Below are 12,704 nucleotides of genomic sequence, written 5' to 3'. Positions count from 1 at the left end.
TAGCCCGAACTGAAAAGTTAAGCAATGAGAAAAAAAAAAATGGAATGGTCTACAGGTGCTTACTAAGATGTGTGATCGCATGTCAGTGTTAGAAATGTAGACTGGTGATATGGGAGGAAATAAGAATAGTCCAACATAGTTGGGCAGATGTTGACACTAATCTGTGTGTACTCTGGAGTCAACAAAAGCTCTTTCCCATCCAACACGTCTAAGTAGACTGTAAATGAAAGCATTAAGTTTCATCAAACTGTACTGTTGTCGATGAAGGTAAATAAATAACCAAGTGTAAGATCACAAAATTATAGTAGAATGGAACATATACTCACCATTCTCCTTGTTCTCGAGACTGAAGACCGTTCTGCATGGTCTGCGGAATGCTGACTTCTTCAAGGTAAAATTAGCTCCTTCCTGGCCAACATTTCTGAGTAGTACTAGACACCGAAGGCCAATTTGTCTAGCCAGAAGGGCAGTTGCTGTTCTGGACCAAAATGCTCCTCACCGCAAAGTGGGCCTGATTAGACAGTGAAGAAACTGGGTACATTTCATCAAAGTGTTTACTTAAGGATCATGGTAAAAATTGCAGAAGAATATAAGAACACAGAATCACAATGGAGTGTACTCACAGTCCCATCTCTTGTGCTCGAGTTTGAAGACTGTTTTATCTAGTGAGCAGGATGCTTGCTACTCTGCACCAAATTCAGCTCCTTTCTAGACAACAGGCCTGAGTAGTACTTGGCCGTGAAGGCTGTTTTGTTAGCGAGCCGAATACCTGCTGCCCTGGACCAATATAGTCAACCTCCAGCCAGTAGGATTGAGTTAACTGTGAACAATAACGGTTACTTTTTATCAAAATGTAGCCACATCGCTAGAGGTAACAAATATAAACTAGTGTGTGAACAAAATATCAAGCAGACTGGATCGTATACTCACCATCCTACTTCCTGTTGTCGAGTCTGAACACCATCTCGCCTGGTGAGCGGAATGCTTCCTGCTCTGGGCTGAAACCAGCTTCTTCACGGAAAACAGATCTGAGTAGTGGTTGGCTCTGAAGGCTGTTTTGTCAAGTGTTCAGAACAGTTGCTGTTTTGGGCCAAAATCAGCACACTGCCAGCAAACAGGCCTGAGTAACTGTGAACAAAAGAACTATGTTTCATTAAAATTTACCCCAGTTGATCAATGTGAAAAATATAAACCAGTGTAAGAAGACATTATCACAGGACACTGGATTGGATACTCACCATTTTAGTTCCTTAGGTCGAGTTCGAACGCCGTTTTGCATGGCGAGCAGAATTCTTGCTGCTCCAGGCTATAATCAGATTCTTTCCGGCAAACAGTGCTTGGTCCTGAAGAGTGTTTTGTTTAGACAGCACAACACTTGCTGCTCTGGGCCAGTATAGTCACTCTTCTGTCCAGCAGGAATGTGTAGACTACTGTGAACGAAAAGGTTACATGTTATCAATATGTACCCATATCGATAGAGGTACAAAATATAAACAAGTGTGTGTACAAAATGTCAAGCAGACTGGATCATATACTCACCATCCTACTTATTGTGCTCTAGTCTGAATGGCGTTTTGTGTGGTGAGCGGAATGCTTGCTGCTCTGGACTAAAACCAGCTTCTTCCCGGCCTACAGGTCTGAGTAGTGCTGGCCACGAGGGCCATTTTGTGGAGTGTGCAGAACAGGTGTTCTTTGGGGCCAAAATTGGCACACTCCCAGCTAACATGCTTGAGAAGACTGTGAACAAAAGGGTTACAGTTTATTAAAATGTACCCATATTGACAGAGCTAAAAAAAAAAAATAAACAAGTTTATGAACACATTATCACATCAGTGTTGATTGTATACTAACCAGTCTACTTCTCGCACTCAACTTCTAGCGCGCAGAATGCTGGCTCCACATGGGGTAGAGCAAGTTCCTGTCCACCTGACATGCCTGAGTGCACTGTGAAGAAAAAGATTAACTTTCATGAAAACGCACCCTTGTTTACAAAGGTAAGAAACATAAACTGGTGTAAGAACACAATAAAATTTACAAAACTGATTAGTTAGTTGTGCAGTAAATTTAATCTCAACTGTTTACACCAAGATATGTGTAAGTTTACAGTGTAGAAAACATAGGGTAAAATGTTGTTATGATCAAAACACAAATGTCGCGTGAGTATCTACAGCAAGTAGTTTAGTTCTTGTGATACATGCTGAGCAGTGTTGGAGCAACTTTGTAGTGTTTTGGAGAGTGGATAGTAAGCATTTTATCCATTGCTGTAAATTTTTATTATTTAACGCTGGTTAAGACGGTCATACAGCCATCCAACACACCATTCAAGCAGTTCTATCTTTGCAGCATAAGTTCAGAAAATTTTCATCCCTCGACTACACTATCTCTCTCTCTCTCTCTCTCTCTCTCTCTCTCTCTCTCTCTCTCACACACACACACACACACACACATTAATTTCAGAGTTGCTCACTGCATAGGTCGTCACGGTGGGTTTATTCTTTTTGGGAATAGCTGTCTTATTTCCATATTGTCTGCAATGAGGATGCTCGATAATAGGTTCAAGGGAATGACATCAGTATCAGGCAGAAGCGACGGGATGGTGGAAGGTCTCCTGTATCCCACATACAGAATCTGACGAAGTAGTATGCATGTTCCGTATTTCCGTCGCTGGTAGGCAAACACGATGTGGTTAACGTCATCTCACACTCTGTATTGCCACATAGTGAGCCCACCCTCCTAGTTATGTAAACATGTGGTTTAAATGGTTCTTGCTTGAATTTTAGGAGTGCCAATGTTTCATAAGAACTTTGCACTATAGTTCACCTAGTATATCTGTAGAATTGTCGTATATACACTCCCAGAAACCATGGTCGGATAACAGTGTAACTACGTCTATGTTCACACGATCCATGCATTTGGAGCTTCCTGGCAGATTAAAACTGTTTGCCGGACCGAGACTCGAAGACTGGAAGTCTCATATCAGCGAACACTCCGCTGCAGAGTGAAAATCTCTTTCGGAATCAATGCATTTATAAAAGATTAGTGTAGCAATTCTCTAAGACAGAATGGCCACCAAGCTGTGTTAGTGGCGTTCATGTTTGGTGTTGTACCAGAACTGGTAGGATATATAAGGTATGTGAACAGCTTCAAATGTTGAGTGGTCACTGTAAATGACATTGGTATGCTGTATACACATGAGAGACAGCATTACCAGCTCCTGACTGGACTGAAAGTAACCTCAGAATGGGCGGCCATTTGGTTGGCTCGTCAAATAATTCAGTGTCAAGATGTCACATTGGTTTAAAATTGAACATACACATACACACACACACACACACACACACACACACACACACACACACGTGTAGGTTACTGTTAACACTACAACACAAATAGATCCATTTGGAGTGATGCCATGACTGGGAAGTACAGACTGCTTACAAATGCATGCACCATCATGCATTATGTTTCATGTGACAGTATCATGTTGCATTTTTTAACAGGACAATGCCTATCCACACATGGATGTATATCTGTGAACTATCTGCGTAACTGAGTATTCTTATGGCCTGCAAGATTCCTAGATCTATTCCTGATGGTGCATGATTTAGACCAGTTCGGACATAAACGACGTCATCATTCCTGTATCGAGAATATGAAGTATGATTACAGTGGTCGTGTGTTGGGATACCTCAGGAGAAGATACAACGGCTTCATGAAACCCTTTCTAACCAATTTAGATGATGCATCCAGGCAGGAGGGATTTCAGCATCTTGCTGATAAATGAAGTAAATTTGACTCAATGTGTTAATCACTGAAATAGCATCATGTATCCTCTCAATTTGTGAAATTTCATTTCATCTCCTCCGCCTTTTCTGGGTATTTCTCTATTTTAGTCAAACAGTGCAACTTGGACTCCACTGCAGCGATGTCCTCTGATAGAGGAAGATGTTATCCATTTCTGTCTTAATGCTTAATTTTATTTTGATTCCAGATGACATGTTCTGGATCTCTTGTGGGTTAATTTTAAGGGGTGGCCGGATTACTAGTCAGGATGCATGTATTGGTTCAGTACAGAATTGTGTCATAAAACCGTTGACCCGGTCCTGACAGAAGCTAGCTAGCCCACAGCTGATGTAACTGGTCCTTGATATCCTGGATAGTTTCACTGGGATGGAGATGGCGTACGAGCTGATGTCCTATATATTCTATTGGGTATAGAGCTAGTAGCTAAACATAACACAGAGAGCTGATAGGGACGCATGTTGCATGTGGACGATCGTTGTCCTCTTGAAAAATGGCACTATGATACTGTCTCATAGGAGGTACCACATGAAGATGCAGGATGTAAGTGATGTATTATTGTGCCATCAGAGTTCCCTTGGTCAATACCAGCCACGACCTGAAGTCATACCCGATTTTTCCCTACACTGGAATAATCATACAGCAATACTCCAAATGCAGCCTTCTGTGTTGTGGTGTTTATGCCAGCCTACACATGGTGTAGTAATCCCCTAGTCTGGCTGCTGGTTGTCTCTGACCAATGTTGCGGGATGACACAATGTTGAGGGAGTCCATTAATTGTTCTCAGACAGCAGACAAGGATATCAAAGGGTTACAAATGTTTCGTGCACAATAAGGAGTATCTCCCTTATGGTGTAATCATATGTGTTCGATTGGAACCATGACGATGAGTATACCTGCCCTCATATTCCCTTGCAGTCCACCATTGGGCCACTGTCACATCTGAATGCTTCAAAAACTTACACCTGCCAAGAGACTCTTTGAATTTCTGTCAGGCGCTATCTCCATTTCACATCATTTCACAGCGTCTCTGTGCCCTTCACAGTCATCACTTAATGTTGACTCTGTTTTGCCTCTTATAGAGGGTGTTACAAAAAGGTACGGCCAAACTTTCAGGGAACGTTCCTCACACACAAAGAAAGAAAATATGTTATGTGGACATGTGTCCAGAAATGCTTACTTTCCATGTTAGAGCTCATTTTATTACTTCTCTTCAAATCACATTAATCATGGAATGGAAACACACAGCAACGGAACGTACCAGCGTGACTTCAAACACTTTGTTACAGGAAATGTTCAAAATGTCCTCCGTTAGCGAGGATACATGCATCCACCCTCCGTCGCATGGAATCCCTGATGCGCTGATGCAGCCCTGGAGAATGGCGTATTGTATCACAGCCGTCCACAATACGGGCACGAAGAGTCTCTACATTTGGTACCGGGGTTGCGTAGACAAGAGCTTTCAAATGCCCCCATAAATGAAAGTCAAGAGGGTTGAGGTCAGGAGATACGTGGAGGCCATGGAATTGGACCGCCTCCACCAATCCATCGGTCACCGAATCTGTTGTTGAGAAGTGTACGAACATTTCGACTGAAATGTGCAGGAGCTCCATCGTGCATGAACCACATGTTGTGTCATACATATAAAGGCACATGTTCTAGCAGTACAGGTAGAGTATCCCGTATGAAATCATAATAACGTGCTCCATTGAGCGTAGGTGGGATTACATGGGATCCAATCAAGACATCACCAACAATGCCTGCCCAAACGTTCACAGAAAATCTGTGTTGATGATGTGATTGCACAATTGCGTGCGGATTCTCGTCAGCCCACACATTATGATTGTGAAAATTTACAATTTCATCACGTTGGAATGAAGCCTGAACCGTAAAGAGAACATTTGCACTGAAATGAGGATTGACACATTGTTGGATGAACCATTCGCAGAAGTGTACCCGTGGAGGCCAATCAGCTGCTGATAGTGCCTGCACACGCTGTACATGGTACGGAAACAACTGGTTCTCCTGTAGCACTCTCCATACAGTGACGTGGTCAACGTTACCTTGTACAGCAGCAACTTCTCTGACGCTGACATTAGGGTTATCGTCAACTGCACGAAGAATTGCCTCCTCCATTGCAGGTGTCCTTGTCGTTCTAGGTCTTCCATAGTCGCGAGTCATAGGCTGGAATGTTCCATGCTCCCTAAGACGCCGATCACTTGTTCTGTCGGGACACCTATGTTCTGGAAATCTGTCTCGATACAAATGTACGGCGCCACGGCTATTGCCCCGTGCTAATCCATACATCAAATGGGCATCTGCCAACTCCGCATTTGTAAACATTGCACTGACTGCAAAACCACGTTCGTGATGAACACTAACTTGTTGATGCTACGTACTGATGTGCTTGATGCTAGTACTGTAGAGCAATGAATCGCATGTCAACACAAGCACCGAAGTCAACATTACCTTCCTTCAATTCGGCCAACTGGCGGTGAATCGAGGAAGTACAGTACATACTGACGAAACTAAAATGAGCTCTAACATGGAAAGTAAGCGTTTCCGGACACATGTCCACATAACATCTTTTCTTTATTTGTGTGTGAGGAATGTTTCCTGAAAGTTTGGCCGTACCATTTTGTAACACCCTGAAAATTTTACCAGGCCTAGTAACGACACTAAACATGAACAACAGTAATGCACGTATGTATGTATGGTGTCTGTTCTTTGTAAGATGTCCAAAAGAACAGACACCTTAAAATGATGTTTTCTGTGCGGATGCACTTACTTGTCTGAATTCTTGTGCGACTCATGTGAATAACCGCGAGCAGATGGGGGATAATGGACTCTAGTGTGTGGCATGTAGGAATCTGGGGAGGGCAGGAGATGTGATCAGGTGGCTTAAGTGATTAAAGGAACTGCTATAGAGAAGTGGAGCATCCGGATTCGAGTCCCGGTCCAACACAAATTTTCACATGTCGCCATTGGATTTATTACAATGCCTATATGTAGCTGTGTCTGTGAGATTTCTAACACTAGGGCCCTCTGGTGGGCCCTTCTACCAGTCACAGAGGACTGCCACTCTAATCGTTTACTTCCCATCGATGGTGTACAGGTACACAAAGTCACACTTGACATCCAGCCAAGTCTTCTGGGTGCTTCATTAATTAATTTATTTATTTTCAGGCAGTATAATTTGTAGTCAGTTTGGAACTGATTTTGTTAAATATGTGCTTTATCAACTAGCTGTCTACCTGACTGTTGATATCGCTGTGGAAGAGTCCTGCATTAAGATTCTTTAGTTTGATGGAATGGTAGACATCACTGTCTTCCCAACTCCTTTGTCGCGTCCGTCCTGCTCCGTCCACCCCCCTTTTTCTGTGCCCTCTTCCTCTATCGGTTACCCCCCTTCCCCCCTCATTTGTTCGCCCGCCACCCCAGACCCATATGCAATTGTACTCTGTAGTGCAATATTTTCCGTGAGTGTTCAGTGTTGTGCGTCCCATTTTTAAAGTTCTGCGAACAGAAACCAGACTGTCGCCATGTCTTTTAATTGTGCCTGTTGTGAGGAAAGCAAACCAAGAACAGCAGTTTATTGGCAGAACACTTAGGAAGTGCAACAGGTCTAAAAGAGATTGTTTGTACACGCTTGCCTGTCCTATTCTGGCGTACTGCTGTGTGGTGAGGGATCTACTCATCTGGGACTGATGGAAGACATCAAAAAGCTTCAAGAAGGGCAGCTGAATCTGTATGTAATTAAAATGGTGTTACTTGAAGTGAATAACAAATACTACAAGAGAAATTATGAGATTTCAATGGTGCCACTAGAAGTTGAATTTTTTCAAACGTTTTATTGCCACTAACTTTCCACCATGACAAGTTAGCGCCACGCGACTGCAATCCAGCAGCTGTCTTTTGAGACACCAGCAGTATATATATGGCTTTTTTGTGTCAGAAAATGTTAGAGAATAATGTGTTGAGAATCACAGAAACTGGAATTTGAAGAATCTACTTGATAAAATGATATGCAGTATAAAAAGTAGTTTTTGAGAAGCTTGTAAAAATATCTTTCCACTATGTGTACTGGAAAATTATTAAAATGCAAGTGAGGTAGTTTTTGTGAGCTGGATATAAGTGTGGTTTTACTGAACTCACAAGCAGTACATATTGGGCGTTTCATGTTGTATGATAACAAGCCAGATGAAAGAGTATACATTAATAAGAGCAATATTATTATTTATTATTATTCATATATGGACCCAATAGGACCATGCGAGGTACAATCAATCAATGTCACTTTTGATGGTTGGCCTTTCTTTGTGTCCAAATTTGTTTCATCCTCTCAGAATGAAGTCTTTTTCTTTCATCAGACCATGGTGTTCCATTCCATTTTCTAATCTCCCGCTGACAAACTTTCCTATGAAATATCTTTTGTCTGAATGTTTTTCTATATGTAACATCTGCCTGAGTTATGCTGACTACTTTAAGATCATCCTTAATTGCAGTGATCCATTTAAATTGCTCAGTTTTGCCTTTACTTCTATTTTTGTTGAGTTTTACTATTTGTTTTGTCATCCTAGTGGGTCCCATTCCATTAAAGTGCGCATAAAATTTAAATCTTGATTTTCTTATGTCACTATTTATGTCCGTGTATTCTTCTATTTCCTTATTACTTCTCAGCCTATGAGTTTCTCCATCAGTAATTTTGGGGCCTAATATTTTCCTAATAATATTTCTTCTTTCTTTTAAATTTCTTCACTATCCCTCTTTCTATTTAAAATTAAAGTTTCTGCTCCATAAGACATTCAGGTTTGATTACAGTGCCTAAGTTCACTGAATTTAGAAAGAGATTTTTTATTATAAATATGTTTTTCATGCCTCTAATGAGCATGTGATAGCAAATTTATGCCCTGAATGCATATATGTTCATATCATTTGGTATATGGGTAATACTTGTTTTGTAAATAAATTACATTGAAGGTACACCAATAAATCTGAATAACTAATAACAGAAGGCCATTTCCCAGCAGCTCAGTTTATTTCACAATTCGAGGAAAGTAAAGAACTGTGGTTAATGTCAACTGGCCTGACTGTATTCAGTTTAGATTCTAGCTAAACATATTAGATTATGAAAGGCTAAATATCAGGTGTATGCAATAGTTTGTATAAATGATGTAGCCATTAAGGGGCAGGGGAGGGTAGTTGTCCCTCTCTTCTTGGCTACAAAAAATCACCACAAATCAAACTTGCACCATTCCTAACCAAGCAGACAGATGCCACAACATGTCATGCATATTCATTAACAGAAAGTGTTTCCAGAATCATTTACTGTGGTATCCCAAAACTATTTTATCATTTGTCCAAAAATTAATATTTACTATCTTTCTGCCCCCCCCCCCCCCCCCCCCCAAGCCCAAAACTCAGATTTTGAGTATACACTTGGTTTGTACTTTATGACAGACTCAATGAAAGACTATGAGTAGCAACTGCATACACAAGCATGAGTTTTGTGGAAGTCCTGCAGCATCATGACCAGCACTGAGTCAACACTGCTGGGAAACAAGTGAGCAAAGAGTTGAACAGGGTGCTGTTAACTGAAATAAAATCTCATATGTGTGCTGTGCCTGTCACCACAGTTGGGAGATAGGAATATTCTAAACATCAAACAATGTTTACATTTAGCCTTGGAGTGCTCAATCACCACGTATATCTCCAATTGAGCATGTATGGGACATCATCAGTTGACAACCAGCTTTATCCACAACCAGCATTAATTATCCATATATTGACTCTGACCAAGTGCAATAGACATAGAACTCTATTCCACAAACTGATATCCAGTAGCTGCTCAACAAAATGAATGCACATTTGCATTCAACATTCTGGCAGTTATGTCAGTTATTAATGTATCAACACTTCACATCTGCAATGGTTTTTTTCATGTTTATATTAACCTGTGATCCTGCAACATAATCACTTAAATATGTTACCTAGAAAAGAGTATTCCTGAAATTTCATTATTCTACAGTTATTATTTCTTGGTGTTGGAACTTTTTATCCATCAGTGACTGATACTACCAGTTCCACAAAACCTTATTTTACCTAGGAGGATATTGTGATTTACACAATCAAACAGCTTAGACAGGTCACGGAAAATCCCAACCTGTGATGTTATGTTGTATAACGTAAATAGGTCAGTGTGTTACTTGCTGTTGTGAGCTTTGCTTCTCCCTGAAAACTATTGTACACAGCCATTATTGAAAAGAAATTGTTTCACTACTATGGTGGGCTCAAAATAGCAAATTACTCCTATTAGGGTAAAACTTTCCAGCTGTTTATGGCAGCTTATGCTTCCTAATGTTCATTTCACTGAAACTAGTAGTGAATGGAAATTGTGCAGATGAAGGTCCATGATGAATTTTAACGATTATTATCCAGCTGAATATCCCCATCTGCAAACATACATGATTAAAAACATACCTACTACCTGGGACTGATCATGTATAACCCCTCCATTTGAATCAACAATGATGTTATCCTGTTCTCTGGCCTGCTGTCCAGTCCCTCATTTCACTATGTTCTATATAGGATTACATTCCATATAGATTATGTCTGTTGTTGGAATGATTTTTGATGTAAGGTGCACATTTATTGATTTTGAAATGACTTTCTTAGTCACCTTGCATCATTTTTGGAGTATGCAACTACTGCAGGATCTTTACGTGTTCTTGCCAACAGATACATTTCCCTTCTCCTTTCACATTATGCTTTAATTTGTCTAGTAATCCATGTTTCTTTACTTGGATGTTTAATGTCCTTTCTGATAATTTTACGAGGAAAGCTGTTTTCAAACAACAATATGACTTTATCACGAAATAAATTAAATTAAACTGTCCTTAAAATTTGTTGTCTCAGAGTCATTAATTATTCTAACTGATTTCCACTGTGGAGAAGAGACACTGTAAGGCACTACCATGTGTATCTTAACTAACTGTGCATCATGATCATAGAGTGTACAGTTATTTTCTTGCTTTGAGCTTCATCAAAGAAAACACTATCATTTATCGAACATTATTCTCCTGTCTTTATGCTCTCATTTTGGAAATTTAATTACTGATATCAAACTGTGAATACCAAATAAGGTTTCCAGATGACTTTTTCCATATTCACAAAATGCACTTTGAAATAACCACAGTCTGTTAACTGCTTCTTTTTGTCTCATAGATAGTGTGATAAGGAATCCATATGCCCCACTAACAGATCAAAATTGCCCAGTAGAAGTCTGTATACAGTTACAATTAAGGCCGAACTATTACTCAGTATTATTGCACAAGCATTCACTTCTACATGTTGATTTCTATAGAATCTACTCATTTCAATGTTTTTGAACTTGTGTTCTGCCATTATATAATTATGTAGAGTCTTATCCTTCATGCACATTAGTTCTACACAAGTAAGATGTCAGAGTGCAGCCTTTATATATAACTGCTTTAACTGTGATGTCATTTAGTGTTCAGACAGACACAAAACACAGCTCTCGCTAACTTTTTGAAGCAGATGAGGATCCATTTTACCTTATTACCCAGTCCTCTAATGTCCTGATGAAGAAGCTAACATTATTTTTCTATGCATTGTTAAACATTTGCATTGATGGACTGTTCCATGAGCTCTTGGTAGAATATTTTATACATTATGAATGAAAACACACGTGACACCAATGTAATATTATACAATATTGTCGAATACTAGTAACTTCTTTCACAACAGGTTGCCTGACTCTTTCGCTAACCAAAAACAGCACCCCACTGACACTAATAACCACAGGGATTTTGCTTTGCATGATTGTGGCCCCTTGTGCATAACTTTCAAGGTCAGCCAATTTATCTTTTCCCTTCTTAGGTGTAGACCATGTTTAGTACATCAATGATATTGTGGCGGCAGCACCGTCCAACGCACGAAGGGCTGAACTACGGCACTGCCGACTCAAGTAGGGGCAGCTGTACCGTTACGCGGAATTTCGGCAACGGTGCGTCGCACACCGGACCGCACGGGAACAAAGCTGCCCCCAGTGCGAGCTAGTCGACGCGACGCGACACACGTCTGCCCAGTTCTTCCGCCGCGGACCACGTGCGTCGAGTCAACGTGACTCCGCCGTAATTGCGTACGCGCGGTCGCAAACGCAGTCGCCGTTAAATTGCCTTTCGTTTCTTCGCGGACGTTACGGCGCCTCTGGTCACGCCAGGAGCAGAACATTTGGTGACGCGGCCTTTTTGCCTCATTCGGTCCACGCGGTCGCGCCACGGCTCGTCACTGGAGTGTACACCCTCCGGGATCGGTGACCGAGCCGTGCCGTCAGTGCAACGCACCCGTATAGACGGACACTAGCGAAGATTGTTATGTGACATTTATTGTAGCGGTAGGAAAAATAAATGTGTCCTGTCCAGAAACCGCTTTAACCGCTTATTGCCACAAAGCCTCTCCCATGAGCATAGTGCGTGGGCGCGGCGATAAATGCCGGTTCACTGCACATGAGCGACTGTAAGTGGGAAAACCACACGTTCCCACTTCACTGGTGACCCCGACGTGATCTGATGCTAAAAAACACGTGGTGACGAACGTTCGTCGGTACGAGAGACGTGGAACCGCGAGTAGGCTTGCGCGTATACGCCCGCGCCGAACAGTGCTCCGTATTAAAAAATTTTTTAACTAACTTTTTTTTGTATTGTTTTCTGCGCATATGTTTTGATCGCAGACTACTTAGTGTTATTTTTTTTTTTCGTGTGTTTCCCTTGTGTTATTTTCGCTGTGTACTTTCCTCTTGTACGAGGATTCGACTCTGAACTAAGATGGCGACACTAGAGGAGTTACAAAAGACCGTCGAAGAACTGCTCGCACGCAACACG

General features: G+C 41.2%; 1 long non-coding RNA gene across 1 annotated transcript in view; it reads right to left on the bottom strand.

Annotated features, from left to right (window-relative positions):
• Positions 1-12,704, bottom strand: part of LOC126203649 (uncharacterized) — a 165,442-nt gene that overhangs the window by 98,245 nt on the left and 54,493 nt on the right. The window contains exons 2-7 of the long non-coding RNA XR_007540330.1: positions 1,852-1,944; positions 1,540-1,737; positions 1,239-1,430; positions 931-1,128; positions 624-820; positions 327-511 (exon numbers count right to left, since the gene is read on the bottom strand). This is a non-coding gene — a long non-coding RNA (uncharacterized LOC126203649). The remainder of the gene's footprint in view (positions 1-326; positions 512-623; positions 821-930; positions 1,129-1,238; positions 1,431-1,539; positions 1,738-1,851; positions 1,945-12,704) is intronic.

The sequence above is a fragment of the Schistocerca nitens genome, chromosome 9 (genome assembly GCF_023898315.1).
Source record: "Schistocerca nitens isolate TAMUIC-IGC-003100 chromosome 9, iqSchNite1.1, whole genome shotgun sequence".
Classification (NCBI taxonomy): domain Eukaryota; kingdom Metazoa; phylum Arthropoda; class Insecta; order Orthoptera; family Acrididae; genus Schistocerca; species Schistocerca nitens.
Note: the sequence above shows the minus strand (reverse complement) of the source record. Positions and strands in the feature narration are given on the sequence as shown.